The following is a 16,887-nucleotide window of genomic DNA, read 5'->3' on the forward strand; positions in this document are numbered from 1 at the left end:
TGCAATAGTTATTTTCTGTATTGCTCAAAACTAAACGGATCACCGGTTTGTCAGTACAATATTTTACATCTGTCTAGCAACGTTATTCCTTTTCGTTTTACTAATAATAAAATATATATATATATAAATAAAATTGTAACGTAACGGTAGTAGAACTATTACGTGACTGGATTTTTTGCCAGTAACAAAAATGGCCTCTCTACACTTTTGACAGAGGGGACCTTAAACTGTTGTCCGAGACCTGGCGCATGTGCGCAGCACTTCCAGATATTAGTGTTGTGGCACAGTCCGTGGGTGCAACCCTTTGCCCAGGGCAGGGCCCAGTGTTTAGCTGGGAGTGGTGGAGGTTTGAAGTCATGATTGGACTTACATAGCTGACAATATATGGAAGGCCAGAGTCTCGGCTGTATCCAAGGAAGGCGGGGACAGGGACATGTAGAACCCGGAAAGAAATCCAGCTGCTGCCCGGTGTCCGGGGTTAGCTAGTGAGTCCATGTGCGCACCTGGTGGTCTTTCCGTGCCCTTACCCACGCGTGTCAGCCACTGAGGTCTCCGGCACTCAAGGGGTGAAGTAACAAATCAATATAATGATCCCTTTAGGAATCCTTCTGTATAGTGTGCTGTAGCTATATTAATTATTTATTAATTATAATAGAGCTGAGTGTATAAATAGCTCCATATGTCTATTGACTTTATGTCGTCTGTGCTTTTTGGTTTTAGTTATTTTTCAAAAGAATAAAGTTAACTTTTGGTAGCATTTGACTTGGACATGTGGAATTATTTTCTAGGAATATTAGGAATTCATCAGGGCTCATAAAATTAAAAACACCTTCTTTGGCTTCTGAAGTGGGTAGTTGTTTTTTTTTCTATTTTTACCTGTTCCTAGGTATTAATAAAAGTGAATTATTTCAGATTGTTCTCTACACTGTGATCTAATATCTGAAAGATCCCCACTATCAAGGTTCAATAAACTGATACTGTAAAACTACACTTTCAAAATCTGTTTAAATAATGCATAAATTCAGGTTTGTAATTTTCAGCCCCCTCAAAAAGGATATTTTAAAGTGATGGTAAACTTTACATGTTTAATATTCAGTTCTGTAATCTATGCAGTAATGAAGATGTGCTGTAACTAAAGGGTGTGACACACTGCAAGCGATGCGGTGCGAGGCGAAGCAGCTGCTTCGCACCGCGTCGCGTTGCTTCTGAAGTTCAAATATTTCATCTCTGAGTGCTCAGCTACCTGACCTGACACAGCAGAGGGCTCAGAGATGAAAAGGCAGGACACACTGAGCACGCACAGCCGCATCTACACGCTGCGCACCGCTACGCTTGCAGTGTGTCACAGCCTTTACTTTTTAATCTAGCTGTGCCACTCTTAATACTCTGCGTGCCAGTGTTCTGTCAAAAATAGCTACCTTGTCAAGATTTGCTAACTGGACATGCACATGCTCACAATTACATAATCACACTCCACATGTTTGAAAGGAATGTGTGGAATGCGATTATGTAATGACCAGTATGCGCACATGCAGCTAGCAAATCTCGAACTTCCATGCCATTGTTAAAGCGGCCACAGATGTACGCGCATGCGCAGATCAACTTGGTTGCAAATTTCGACAGTCATATTGTTCTTAGTCTGGTACTAATTAATTAACTGTACAACCACGTTGTAGTAGGTGTGTGGGGCAAGTGTAAGCGCTATTGGTACCCTGGTTGAAACAAAAAAAAAATGAAATGGAAATTTTTTCCCCCGTAAAATTATATTCTTTAAAGTGCATGTGATCTATAGCACATTCAATTCACTAACCATACGTTACATTGCACAGTTAATGAATTGCTACCAGAGTAAGAACAATATGGCTGTCAAAATTTGCTACTAAGTTCAACTGCACATAAGCGTTTAACAATGGCATGGAAGCACTAGATCAGTTCCCTCTGCAAGATTTGCTACCTGTATCAGCACATGCGGGTCATTACATAATCGCATTCCACACATTCCTTTCAAACATACGTGGAGTGCCATTACGTAATTGTGAGCATGCGCACCTCAAGGTAGTAAATCTCGAAAAGGTAGCTATTTTTGACAGAACACCGGCTGCCCACTTCAAAAGGAATTTTCTTTTGTAAGCTAACGGTTTGAACTGTTCTGTAATCAGCGATCTGGTTACAAAAAAAGTGCTTTACGGCTAGAGCTTTGATTGGAGAACAGTTCAAACCGTTGGCTACAAAAAAATATTACTTTTGAAGAGGGTGGCCGAAGTGCTGGGTATTAGAATTTCAGCGCTATATTAAAAAGTACGTTATACTGTATCTTTATTACTACTGTTGAATTAAAGTGTCCGTAAACCTAAACCTGTTTTTTTTTACTCAGCGCATCGGGCCAGCTGTATAGTCACAGCCCGGCCCGACCGCGCCATAAGACTAAGTGCAGCTCGCTCCTGCTCTGTCTGACAGCAGGAGCGAGCTTCACTTAATGTTATGGCGCGGTCGGGCCGGGCTGTGACTATACAGCTGGCCCGATGCGCTGAGTAAAAAAAACAGACCCGCTCAGCAGAGAGCGGGTCTGTAAAAGCGGCATGTTTTTAAAATATTAAAAGGGAAAAAAGGGTTTTATAACTATAGCAGTAAAATAATGTTATATAATTCTGCACTATGTGCAGAATTATATAACATTATTTTTTAGGTTTACTGTCCCTTTAAACTTCATCTATAATATTGCTATCATTCCGGATCTGTTTGTACAAAGGGGAATGTTTACCATCCCTCCTTTACAGCAAAAGGGTTTAATCTATTCTCCTATCTCTAAAGCTCTATGAGGGTGTTGTCTACAACAGTGATTTTTAAATATATATATATATATACACACATACACATACACACAAACACACACATACTGTATGTATTGTGCTGTTATGCCATGCCTCTTACAAACTACCCCTGCACTGGGAGTAAAAAAACAAGCAAAGTTTAAAAAATATGTCACACTATTGTCAGTCTGCCGCGGCACACCTGAGGATCTCTCACGGCACACTGGTTGAAAAACACTGGTCTACAACACTAACAAATTGTTACCAACTAGACCAGGGCTTGACAGACCTGGGAGCCACTGGCACATAGAATTTTACTCCTGGCTCCTAAGTTTTTGGGTTATTAACCATAGATCTATACACAGATACCACTGTCAGGCTCCTAAAAGTATGGTCTGGCTACTAAATATTTTTACTGGCTCCTAAATTTTAAACAGATTTGTCGACCCCTGAACTAGACATCATTTTATCTGCTAATGTTGGTTGTAAAATGTGAATGGAGTGTGTAGGTTGTCTTTTGGTTTAGAGGTAGGTTACATTAGTGTGTGTATAATTAATATATAAATATATATATATATATATATATATATATATATATATATATATATATATATATATATATATATATATTTTACTGTTTATAATGCTATGCAGAATAAAACAATTGTCTTCATTTTGAAGAAGAAAAACTCCTGTTCAAATATGATCTGCTTCCCACAAATATCTGAGTTTTGCAACAGTTTGCAAGCAATGAACCATTAGATTACTTTGGGAGTGAGTTGTAATTGTATTTGACATGTTATATCAACCAATTTGCATATTTACTAATAAAGTTGTTTTATTTTCTTTTATTAACCTGAACTTAGTTATGCAGGGAAATACTACTAATCGTATGTATGTATTTGTGTGTGTGTATACACACACATACATTAGATTTTACTATTTTATACTTAAAGGGACAGTCTACAATAGAAATTGTTTAAAAAGATAGAGAATCCCTTTATTACCCATTTCCCAGTTTTGCATGACCAACACTTTTTACCTCTGTGATTATTACCTTGTATCTAAGAACCTTCTCCCAGCCCCATGATCACATGACTATTGTCTTGCATTTAGTATGGTCTTGTACTAACTCTTAAATAACTCACTGTGTTATCTATATGACCCACATTAATTTATCAGTCTCTTGTTGTGAAAAGGAATTTAAAAAACATTTGATAAGAGGCAGCCCTCAAGGGCTTAGAAATTAGTATATGAGCCTACCTAGGTTTTGTTTCAAATAAGAATACCAAGAGAACAAAGCAAATTTGATGATAAACGTACATTGGAAAGTTGATTAAAATTCAAAGTCCTATCTGAATAATGAAACTTTAATTTTGACTAGACTGTCCCTTTTTAAAAGGGACATTCTACTGTAACATTGTTTTTCTCTTGATGTGTTTGCAATTGCCCCTTTATTTTTTTTTGTATGAAATCACTAATACAAATTACAACCTATTTAAATGGACTGAGCTTTCAATAAGAACAGACATCCTTATATCATCTGTCTTTCTATACACAAAGGCTTCTCTCTGTACATATACAAAAGTCAATACTCTCTGGTCTGGTGAGATTATCTAAGATGTCTTGACAGTACTGTCAGGTCCAGCACATGATTTTGTGCAGGGTTCTAGATTTGAAGGAGAAGCACATATATTCCAACATGATGGTAAACAAATATACTGTACATTTTGGTATGATTTCTATTGACGCCTGCAAGTTTCTGATAGTCCGACCCTTAGAGCAATTAAAAATTAACATTTTAGTACTTGCCTTTCTAACCCTACTGGGCTGCTGCTGTTTGCCTGTTTACGTAGCCTTTCCTTAGATAATATAGCAGCATTTATATTTTTTATATAGGTAGTATCTTCATTAAAAAGCAAAAGTGGCTATTTCAAAATAAAGGTCAAGGAGCTATTTGTAAACAATTTAATATACACTCCAGTAAGCAAAGGGAATAATTGGAAACGTTAAAAGGGTAGAAAAAGTTTACTTTACAATGTCGTTTTAATCATTATTCATATGAATATGATCTGAAGATCATATCATATGCATATATTTCATTAATCTAAACTAACACATTCAAAATCTATATGTAGTTTGATAATAGGGTCACAAAAAAAGATTGAGGGGACATTTTATATCAAAAATTAAATGCTTCCAGATTTGTTAGAACATTCAAATTAGTGTCATTTTTAACTATGTGTTTAACTCTCTATAAAGGTCATGCTTATAGCCACAACACAGCAGGGCTTGGCTTGTGATTGGCTGTTAGGTGTGTATGCCAGTTCTAATTGGCTCTTTGGCTGGAGTGTGCAGGGGCATTAAAATTTAATGTTTTAGCAAATGAGAACATTTTATTTTTGAATTACAGTGTCCCTTTAATGATTTAGGTAACCCCTGTTCATGTAGCTAGACCATTCTTATCATGAAGCAGAAATGATGATATGTGGAGTGATCTCTATTTTTTTCTTTTAAGTGATATGAACCAGAGTTAATATTTAACTGAATATATGTAGGTGACCGTGGTGTCAGAGCAGAGTACACCTGGATAGTTTTAGTTGCTGCATTGCCAGACGATCACATCATTTAATGTTATATTCATTGATCTCATGGGATGGCTTCCTTTAAATTATTGGACAGGTCCTGCTGGGGAAAGGTAATCTTAAATACCAGTTGATATCGTAAGTGCTCATTTGGAGAAGTGGCTGCGTTTTCATACTAGTTTTATGGTTATTTGCTGAGGGGGGGTGGGGGAGGTGCACTTATGTGTAAGAAATAAGGTTGTAAGATCTTCACTTTTGCAAGTGTGAAGAGATCTGATTTACTTCTCAACCCTTTGAAATCCATCATTCTGTCCTGTTATCATATTTTTGCTGAAATTTATGCTTTTTGCATAGATGTTATCATTTGTATAATGTATTACCCAAAAAAGGGGCGTGAGCATTCCATAGTTTAATAGAAAATAAAAATACATACTACAGTAACAGTTTAATTTTCAGTGCTTTTTACACAACCGCAAACCTTTTATGGGTTGTACTTTCAGTTTGATTTCTGTTTTGAATAGTGTGAATACAATGTATTTAGTTACTTAAAGGGATATAATTGCCATAATATGTTAGAGCATTTTACTGTTGTAGTAATTTACTGCGGGAAGCTAGCTGAACACATCTGGTGAGCCAACGACAACAGGCATATGTGTGTAGCACCAATTAGCAGCTAGCTCCCAGTAATTCATTGCTGCTCCTGTGCCTACTAGGTATGCATTACTGACCCTAACATGTTAAAACACTGCAAAAGGGTTAAATACATAGATAAACTTCTGCTTTGGAACCACAAGCATTGCAGCTCCTAAGTATTATCCTGTCATTGACTAATGGCTACGTGTGAGTGCCGCTTCTGATTAACTCAATGGAGATATTCTGCTATGGAACAGCAATAATTGGGGCTTCAGAGCTGCACTTTACCTGTGTGTTTAATCAATTTTGCAAGGGGTCACATATAGTATACTAGGGTCAGTAATGGGAAAACACATATTCTAACCATTTAAGGCATGTATGTCTTTCTTTCAAATGTCCCTTTAATTAAAGGGACAGTAAAATCATAATTAGACATACATGATTTAGACAATTTGAAATAACTTTCCAATTTACTTCTATTATTTAATTTGCTTCCTTCTCTTGTTATCCTTTGCCGAAAGGTTTATCTAGGAAAGCTCAGGAGCAGCAAAGAACCTAGGTTCTAGCTGCTGATTGGTGGCTGCATATTTATACCGATTGTCAAACCGGTAGTGCATTGCTGCTCCTTCAACAAATAATACGATGAGAATGAAACAGATTTGATAATAGACGTAAATTAGAAAGTTGTTTAAAATTGTATGTTCTACCTTAATCATGAAGTAATTTTTTTGGGGTTTCATGTCCCTTTAACTGATTTAGCTTTTCTGTTTGAAAATAAAGGAGTGTGTTTGCCAAGCAGCCTCCCAGGAGTTGACGTTTGTGAGCTTTTTAGGTTCATTTACAGGTCTATTGCACAACGTTTTCAGCGTTGTCATGTGCTATCCTTTCAAGCAACTCACATATTAAATGATTTAGGATGAGTTGTTAACTGTAATTTATTTGCATAACAACCAAGCTCTTAGCTAAGCTGAATGGTATTTTTTTTAGGTTTACAATTTACAAATAAAAAAATATAATAAAAATAATATCTGTTGTATCAATGTATTTGCTTTGTTTTGCCGCTTTCTAAGAATGTGAAAAAAAGCAAACATACTGATTGTAACATACTGAAAACTGTACGCTTTATAAATAGAAGTTAATCTAAAATCATATTAACATATCAAAGATACAGGTTAATATTCTGCAACCCAAGAAAACATTGCAGAGGTTAGTGTGGTGTTTTTAAAGGCTAAGGGCTCGATTTATCAAAGCCCCTAAGGCTGCAAGTTCTCACAAGAGCCTCCTCGCTGTATTTAACAAGCAGCGGTCATAAGACCGCTGCTTTCCTAACCTCTTCGCCACCTCTAAAGTGGCGAAATTCAATCTCCGCGGTTTAGTCCGACCGAGGAGATTGACAGCTCCTGCCCGCGCGTGATTGGCTGTGCACGGGCAGGGGGCGGGATTGCACGCTAGCGCAAAATAGCGCTCGTGTGCATTGGTAATTTCCTCTGGTTAAATTCACCCCGCCAGAGGCGAGCTGAGGCGTACAGGGGCGCGTATATGTGCCCCTGTCCGCCTCAGCTTTGATAAATCGAACCCTAAGTATTCTAGTACAGAGCCTCAGAATACATTGTTAAAGGGACAGTAAAGTCATAATTAGACATTCATAATTTTGATAGAACATACAATTTTAAACAACTTTCCAATTTACTAGACCGTGCTAGTTCATGTGTGTCATACAGGTAACATTTTGCTCACTCCTGTGGAGTTATTTATGAGTCAATTTATCAAAGGCTTTGCAAGCCTTTCGACCCCCTACGACTGCAGGTTCTCACAAGAGAACCTGCAGTCCATATTTAACAAACAGCGGTCATCAGATCGCTGCTTTCCTAACCTTTTGACGACTCTAAGGTGGCGATTTTCAATCTCCCCGGTCCCGTCCGACCGGGGACATTCCGTGATTGGCTGTTCTCGGGCAGGGGGCGGGATTGCATTAAAATGCAAAATAGCGCTCGTGTGCAATGCAGAATTCAGCTCGCCAGAGGCGTGCTGGGGTGGACAGGGGCACGTATGTACGCCCCTGTCCACGGCAGATTGATTAATAGACCCCTTTGCTCGGATTAAACACAAGTGACACAAGCTAAAATAAAATGTTGTGATAAATTAGAGTATTGTATTTCTCTGTTGGAGTGTCCTGTAAAAGGAAGCTTACTACAAAACATACTTTCTATAACAACGTTCGCATTTGTCTGTCTCGTGCACCTTTTGCGTAGGATGACAGAAAGTTCACATTAATAAGATGGGTCTACTGTGATAGACTTTTCATGAGACAAAATATTTTGACATAGCTAGAAATCCCAGACACGGCTAATCTGAACAAAAATAGAAGAAAAACAAATATTCAGCTTGCATTACTCTGCAGAACCATAAACTGAAAAGTAACAGATCTACAAGTGGTGCACAAGGGTTCACTATTTCATATTGATACAAAGGGCACCATGTATTAACTCGTGTATGGACAAGCTTCTCAACATGAGAAGTTGTCCACACGCCTTTACCGGATACAGGCAGCGGATCTCTTTGTCCGCTGGCCCTCAGAAGCAGGCTTGCATATGCAAACCTGCCCCGCAAGGGCTCCAGAGCTTACGCTGCTTCGTACATGGAGCCCAAAGATTTTATATTTAATTGTACTTTACTGTGTAGATTGTTGAGAATTGTGATAAGTTACCTATGTAGGCAGCCATTTACAGTTTTAGAAAATTGTCAGAACAAAGGATTTTAGCGACATTCTGATGGAAAAAAATACATGCTGAAATTAATTCGACCAGGGGTCGACAAATCTGTTAAACATTTCGGAACCATTAAGAATATTAAAGGGACACTCAAGTCATGATTAAACGTTCATGATTCAGATAGAGCACACAATTTTAAAGGGACAGTCTACACCTTAGTCATCTTAAAGTCTTACCTTTGATCACTGGTTTTCAAACCTGTCCTCAGGCCTCTCCAACAGTCTGGGTTTTCAGGATAACCTTGGATGAGAGCAGGTAAAATATAACCATGTTTACTAAACAGCTGATTATTTCACCTGTGCGATAGTTCAGATATCCTCAAAATGTGGCCTGTTAGGGAGTCCTGAGGAGAGGTTTGAAAACCAATGCCTTAGAATAAGCTGCACATAGCCTCCTACTCCCTTTCTTGTAACAGTAATTTTTTTTTTTTAAAATGACTATTGCTTCTGATCACTTTGAAATGGCTGCCAAGCTCCGCCCACTGATGACATCATGATCTGGGCGGCATCTAAGCACTCTGCTGAATAGCATTGACAGTCTGTAGAATCCAATTAGTGAGTCTTTTGTAACTAGTGAAGCCTATAATGCAGCACAGATTGTGATGTCATTAGTGGGCAGCATATCTAGCATATATAGATAGCCTGTATAGATTTACTGAGATATGGCTCCCTAGACCCTGCAATTTGATAAGACCTAGTGAATTTAGTTTCTGTATGTATTGATTTTAGGATGAAATAATTAAAGGGCCATAATACCCAAATGTTTAAACACTTGAAAGTGATGCAGTATAGCTGTAAAAAGCTGACTAGAAAATATCACCTGAACATCTCTGTAAAAAAAAGATATTTTATTTCAAAAGTTCCTCAGTAGCCACCTCCCATTGTAAAGGATTTCTAAGCAGCATTTTAGTATGTCTGTCCTAGGACAGCTTAGGGGATGAGCCTTGTGAACTCTCATATTATTTCACCAATCAGGTAAAGGAAGCTTACTATGAAATCTCATGAGATTTAAGTCAAATCTCATGAGATCACAGTAAAATAGTTCATGACCTCAGCACTGCTGATGCTGATTGGCTGCAGTTCATTTTTTTAATTTTTTTTTACCTGCAGCTGAGTATAACTTTTTACACAGAACTTACTCTGCTGAGCTGAGGAGATTGTGCGGTAAAATATCTTCCTTTTTTTACATAGAGATGCTCAGGTGATATTTTCCTGTCAGCTTTTTACAGTTATGTCCCTTTAAGCTTATTCGAATCTAAATCTTCCTGGGCACTATTCAAATATTTTTGAGAATTGCCAACACCTAGATGATGGTGAAATTTCTTGACCACGATTGTATTATTATTGTTCTATCACACCTAAATCCCTTATCTAAAGGAGTTGATATACTAAATACACAAAAGGTGCGTTTGCATAGGTCTGCCTTTTTAGTTTGCAGGTGCCGAACACTTCTCAGCTGGGAAGGACTTGCTTCTGTTGTAGTTTGAGGCGTTAGTCTTATGTTGTACAGAATTAAACACATGTATCAATTTAAGTGATATCGGCCCTAGTTAAAGGGACAGACTACCCAAAATGTTTATTGTTTAAAAATATAGACAATCTCTTTATTAGACATTCCTCAGTTCTGCATAACCAACACTGTTATATAAATATTCTTTTTCCTTTGTGATTACCGAGTATCTAAGCCTCTGCAGACTTCCCCCTTATCTTAGTGCTTTTTACAAATTGGCATTTAACCAATTAGTGCTGCTTCATAAATAACGCCATGGGATTAAGCACAATGTTAGATGCATGGCACACATGAACTAACACTGTCTAGCTGTGAAAAACTGTTGAAAATGCACTGAGATAAGAGGCAGCCGAAAATAGTGTTGTCTGATAAAAGTAAAAGTGCAGAGTTCTACACAATGTGGCAGTGATTATCCTTGATTACATTTAGTTTTATTTGTCTCTTCTCTTTAATAGCTCTGTTACCTGTATAAAGATTGAATTGTTTGATACACAACTAGGTTACAAAATTCTTCATTGTTAAACACAAGACATTTCTGTTGTCCTGCTATAGAATAACATATCAGCCAAGTCCTATTTTTTTAAAAACAAATTTATTTTTCAGTTGCTCCGCCCACCACTTGCCTCGTTTGGAGGAGCCAATCTGAGCTTAAAGGGACATGAAACCTAACATTTTTCATTCATGATTCAGGTAGAGAATACAATTTTAAACAACTTTCCAATTTACTTCTATTATTTAATTTGCTTCTTTCTCTTGTTATCCTTTGCTGAAACATTTATCTTGGCAAGCTCAGAAGCAGCAGAGAACCTAGGTTCTAGCTCCTGATTGGTGGCTGCATATATTTACTGATTGTCATTGGCTCACCCATGTGTTCAGTTAGAAATCAGTAGTGCATTGCTGCTCCTTCAACAAAAATTGTTTAAAATTGTATTCTCTATCTGAATTGTGAAAAACAAATTTGGGTTTCATGTCCCTTTTAACTTTGATTTTACTATCCCTTTAATATAAAATAGAGCTAAAGGGACAGTGATATACTACTTACTCATTTTACCGGGCAGTTGCTGGATATGTCAGCAGTCTCTTGAAGAAGAAGGAAAAAAAACACCATTACGGATCTTGCTTTTTTTTGGTTTGAGAAAGACCTTTTATCAAGTAGTTGTGGACAGGGCTATTTACCAATACGTCCATGTTTCTTCCTCTGCAGCCTTTTGCAGATAAATCCGAACTTGATAAGGAAACAAGGGTAAAGTTTTGGGTTTGGGAAAAACCCAGTGAGGTAGGTGTATAAATTTACATAAAAAGTCAATGAAAGCGCTGCCTTTGTGTACCTTGTAAAAAGATGTGAATAAATCATGGGAGCAGTTTCTATAACTCTTGCATAGACTGGCAGAGTTGCATTATCAGTATATAGAAATGTAGACTCTATTGAATATAAGAATGTTAGACACAATTAACCATAACAATAGCATAAAAAGACATCTTTTAGGCTTTCATTTTCTTTACCAAAGGTTTTCCCATTTATTAACCTTTTAAGGCCAACTAACAATGTCTTATTTTCATATTACTGTTCCTGGAACTTTTAACCTTTTATGTAACATTTCAAAAACCTTAGAATTTACTTAAAAATTTTCAGTATGTTTATCCTTTTACTGATTGTCTGCAAGCTATAAATATAAAAATTATGAACTCTTGTTTGATGTATTTATACAATATTTATATCATACTTCTGTTTTTTTAAGCGACCATTAAAGGGACAGTCTACACCAGAATTTGTGTTGTTTAAAAAGATAGATAATCCCTTTATTACCCATTCCTCGGTTTTGCACAGCCAACATGGTTATATTAATACACTTTTCACCTCTGTGGTTACCTTGTATCTAAGCCTCTACAGACTGCCCCTATATATATATATTAGGGTTGCACCAATACCGATACTAGTATCGGTACTGATACCAAGTATTTGCACGAGTACTTGTACTCGTGCAAATGCACCGATACTTATACCGATACCTCCACTTCCCATCCATATGCTATCTTGTGGCGTTTTTTTCAAACTGCATGTTCCCATTTCATTTTAAGCTGAAGTGGAGACTAAACTAAAAATTGTTTATTACTGTTCTGCCAATACACATTGCTGTTATTTGTATTATTGTAGGAGAGATCACTGTACCTCGTTCAGACAAACCCCTGAAGTACTGGGCAGTTAATAAACTGAGATTTCCAGCTCTGGCTAAAATGGTCAAAAAATATCTTTCTGCCCCATGCAGTAGTGTGGAAAGTGAAAGACTGTTCAGCCTAGAGTCAAACCTCCTTACTGATAGCAAAAACAGGCTTATAGCTGAACATGCAGAGAGGCTTCTGTTCTGTTCCTTAAAAAGAACTTGCCACTAACTTTAGAAAAATTATTCTAATTGCTAAATTGCCTTTTTATTACTGCTAGTTCTCATCTTGCACAATGATGTTCAAAACATACTGTACTCTGAGGAACATCCATAGGTTAGCTTATATAATTGCAGGAAGAGTACTCATGGCAAAAATTAAGTTAATTCCAATGAACACTCATCCTGCAATTATAGGACTAGATATAGATTACATTTGATTGGTAAGCTTTATCAATGCTTTAACATTTCCAACTCCATAGACTTTAGCATAGCATTGGTAAAACTTACCAGTCAAATGTAATTTAGCCCATAGTGTTGTTCCCCATGATTAAACAGTGCACTGTTCTATTTTTACTATTTTTCTATTTTTAACTGTATTGCACTTTTGGTTGGTTGTGATTTTATATTTGTTATTTGTTGTTATTATTAATATATTTTATTGTAATATTTTTATTTATAAACATGTGCTGTGAACTTTATGACAATTAAAACTGTTTTATTATTTCATAATGTCTTTTAAGTTACAGTCCTTCATAATTATAAAGAAGGAATCTTAAATAATTAGTCTGTATTGTGCTTGGTTAACTGTCACATGACATTAAAAAAAAAAAGTATCGGTAATTGGTATCGGCGAGTATTTGAAAACAAGAATAGGTACTTGTACTCGGTCTTAAAAAAAATGGTATCGGTGCAACCCTAATATATATATATATATATATATATATATATATATATATATATATATATATATATATATATATATATATATATATATATATATATATATATATATATTTATTAGTGTAAACTCTTGTACATGTGGAGAGTAATATTTGGACAAACATAAATACTGTACTCCAAATACTATCTAAACTTCAACATTTTTAATATAGGCACTTTTTTTTTTTTCTTTTACCATATAAGATTTACAACATAGTCATAGTGCATTGAGCCAGTTATACACATTTAAAAACACAAATGTTTTGAAATTTGTAAACTTTGCAATAAAATGAAAGTGTAAAAAAATATTTATTATTTATAATTACTTTTTTTTTTTTTTTTTACTATCCGCAAAGAGACTGAAAGGGCTCCGTGTGCAGGCCTCCATATTTAATCAATAATCAACAACTGATTAATAGTTTTTGTTACCAATATGAATAGTACCAGAGGTTTGAGCAGATATACAGTTGACTAGTTTGATAACCTAAGCAAAAACCCATATTTCTTTCATGTAATTAACAAGAGTCCATGAGCTAGTGACGTATGGGATATACATTCCTACCAGGAGGGGCAAAGTTTCCCAAACCTTAAAATGCCTATAAATACACCCCTCACCACACCCACAAATCAGTTTTACAAACTTTGCCTCCAAGGGAGGTGGTGAAGTAAGTTTGTGCTAGATTCTACGTTGATATGCGCTCCGCAGCAAGTTGGAGCCCGGTTTTCCTCTCAGCGTGCAGTGAATGTCAGAGGGATGTGAGGAGAGTATTGCCTATTGAATGCAGTGATCTCCTTCTACGGGGTCTATTTCATAAGGTTCTCTGTTATCGGTCGTAGAGATTCATCTCTTACCTCCCTTTTCAGATCGACGATATACTCTTATATTTACCATTTCCTCTACTGATTCTCGTTTCAGTACTGGTTTGGCTTTCTACAAACATGTAGATGAGTGTCCTGGGGTAAGTAAGTCTTATTTTCTGTGACACTCTAAGCTATGGTTGGGCACTTTATTTATAAAGTTCTAAATATATGTATTCAAACATTTATTTGCCTTGACTCAGAATGTTCAACTTTCCTTATTTTCAGACAGTCAGTTTCAAGATGGTATCTGTAAGGACTATATTGCCTTTTGTTCAGCAAGGGAATTATATGTCCACAATAGATTTACAGGATGCATATCTGCATATTCCGATTCATCCAGATCATTATCAGTTCCTGAGATTCTCTTTTCTAGACAAGCATTACCAATTTGTGGCTCTACCGTTTGGCCTTGCTACAGCTCCAAGAATTTTCACAAAGATTCTCGGTGCCCTTCTGTCTGTAATCAGAGAACAGGGTATTGTGGTATTTCCTTATTTGGACGATATCTTGGTACTTGCTCCGTCTTTACATTTAGCAGAGTCTCATACGAATCGACTTGTGTTGTTTCTTCAAGATCATGGTTGGAGGATCAATTTACCAAAAAGTTCTTTGATTTCTCAAACAAGGGTAACCTTTCTGGGTTTCCAGATAGATTCAGTGTCCATGACTTTGTCTTTAACAGACAAGAGACGTCTAAAATTGATTACAGCCTGTCGAAACCTTCAGTCTCAATCATTCCCTTCGGTAGCCTTATGCATGGAAATTCTAGGTCTTATGACTGCTGCATCGGACGCGATCCCCTTTGCTCGTTTTCACATGCGACCTCTTCAGCTCTGTATGCTGAACCAATGGTGCAGGGATTACACGAAGATATATCAATTAATATCTTTAAAACCGATTGTTCGGCACTCTCTATCGTGGTGGACAGATCACCATCGTTTAATTCAGGGGGCTTCTTTTGTTCTTCCGACCTGGACTGTAATTTCAACAGATGCAAGTCTCACAGGTTGGGGAGCTGTGTGGGGATCTCTGACGGCACAAGGAGTTTGGGAATCTCAGGAGGTGAGATTACCGATCAATATCTTGGAACTCCGTGCAGTTTTCAGAGCTCTTCAGTTTTGGCCTCTTCTGAAGAGAGAATCGTTCATTTGTTTTCAGACAGACAATGTCACAACTGTGGCATACATCAATCATCAAGGAGGGACTTACAGTCCTCTGGCTATGAAAGAAGTATCTCGAATTTTGGTTTGGGCGGAATCCAGCTCCTGTCTAATCTCTGCGGTTCATATCCCAGGTGTAGACAATTGGGAAGCGGATTATCTCAGTCGCCAAACGTTGCATCCGGGCGAATGGTCTCTTCACCCAGAGGTATTTCTTCAGATTGTTCAATTGTGGGGGCTCCCAGAGATAGATCTGATGGCCTCTCATCTAAACAAGAAACTTCCCAGGTATCTGTCCAGATCCCGGGATCCTCAGGCGGAGGCAGTGGATGCATTATCACTTCCTTGGAAGTATCATCCTGCCTATATCTTTCCGCCTCTAGTTCTTCTTCCAAGAGTAATCTCCAAGATTCTGAGGGAATGCTCGTTTGTTCTGCTAATAGCTCCGGCATGGCCTCACAGGTTTTGGTATGCGGATCTTGTCCGGATGGCATCTTGCCAGCCATGGACTCTTCCGTTAAGACCAGACCTTCTGTCACAAGGTCCTTTTTTCCATCCGGATCTGAAATCCTTAAATTTAAAGGTATGGAGATTGAACGCTTGATTCTTGGTCATAGTGGTTTCTCTGACTCCGTGATTAATACTATGTTACAGGCTCGTAAATCTGTATCTCGAGAGATATATTATAGAGTCTGGAAGACTTATATTTCTTGGTGTCTTTCTCATCATTTTTCTTGGCATTCTTTTAGAATTCCGAGAATTTTACAGTTTCTTCAGGATGGTTTAGATAAGGGTTTGTCCGCAAGTTCTTTGAAAGGACAAATCTCCGCTCTTTCTGTTCTTTTTCACAGAAAGATTGCTATTCTTCCTGATATTCATTGTTTTGTACAAGCTTTGGTTCGTATAAAACCTGTCATTAAGTCAATTTCTCCTCCTTGGAGTTTGAATTTGGTTCTGGGAGCTCTTCAAGCTCCTCCGTTTGAACCTATGCATTCATTGGACATTAAATTACTTTCTTGGAAAGTTTTGTTCCTTTTGGCCATCTCTTCTGCTAGAAGAGTTTCTGAATTATCTGCTCTTTCGTGTGAGTCTCCTTTTCTGATTTTTCATCAGGATAAGGCGGTGTTGCGAACTTCTTTTGAATTTTTACCTAAAGTTGTGAATTCCAACAACATTAGTAGAGAAATTGTGGTTCCTTCATTATGTCCTAATCCTAAGAATTCTAAGGAGAAATCATTGCATTCTTTGGATGTTGTTAGAGCTTTGAAATATTATGTTGAAGCTACGAAATCTTTCCGTAAGACTTCTAGTCTATTTGTTATCTTTTCCGGTTCTAGGAAAGGCCAGAAAGCTTCTGCCATTTCTTTGGCATCTTGGTTGAAATCTTTAATTCATCTTGCCTATGTTGAGTCGGGTAAAATTCCGCCTCAAAGAATTACAGCTCATTCTACTAGGTC

General features: G+C 37.2%; 1 protein-coding gene across 1 annotated transcript in view; it reads left to right on the plus strand.

Moving 5' to 3' along the window:
- Window positions 1–262: 262 nt before the first annotated feature.
- Window positions 263–16,887, plus strand: part of NADK (NAD kinase) — a gene marked incomplete in the record, with an annotated part of 223,801 nt that continues 207,176 nt past the window's right edge. Inside the window, 1 exon segment of the mRNA XM_053690363.1 lies at window positions 263–566.

This window comes from Bombina bombina, chromosome 8 (assembly GCF_027579735.1).
Source record: "Bombina bombina isolate aBomBom1 chromosome 8, aBomBom1.pri, whole genome shotgun sequence".
Taxonomy (NCBI): domain Eukaryota; kingdom Metazoa; phylum Chordata; class Amphibia; order Anura; family Bombinatoridae; genus Bombina; species Bombina bombina.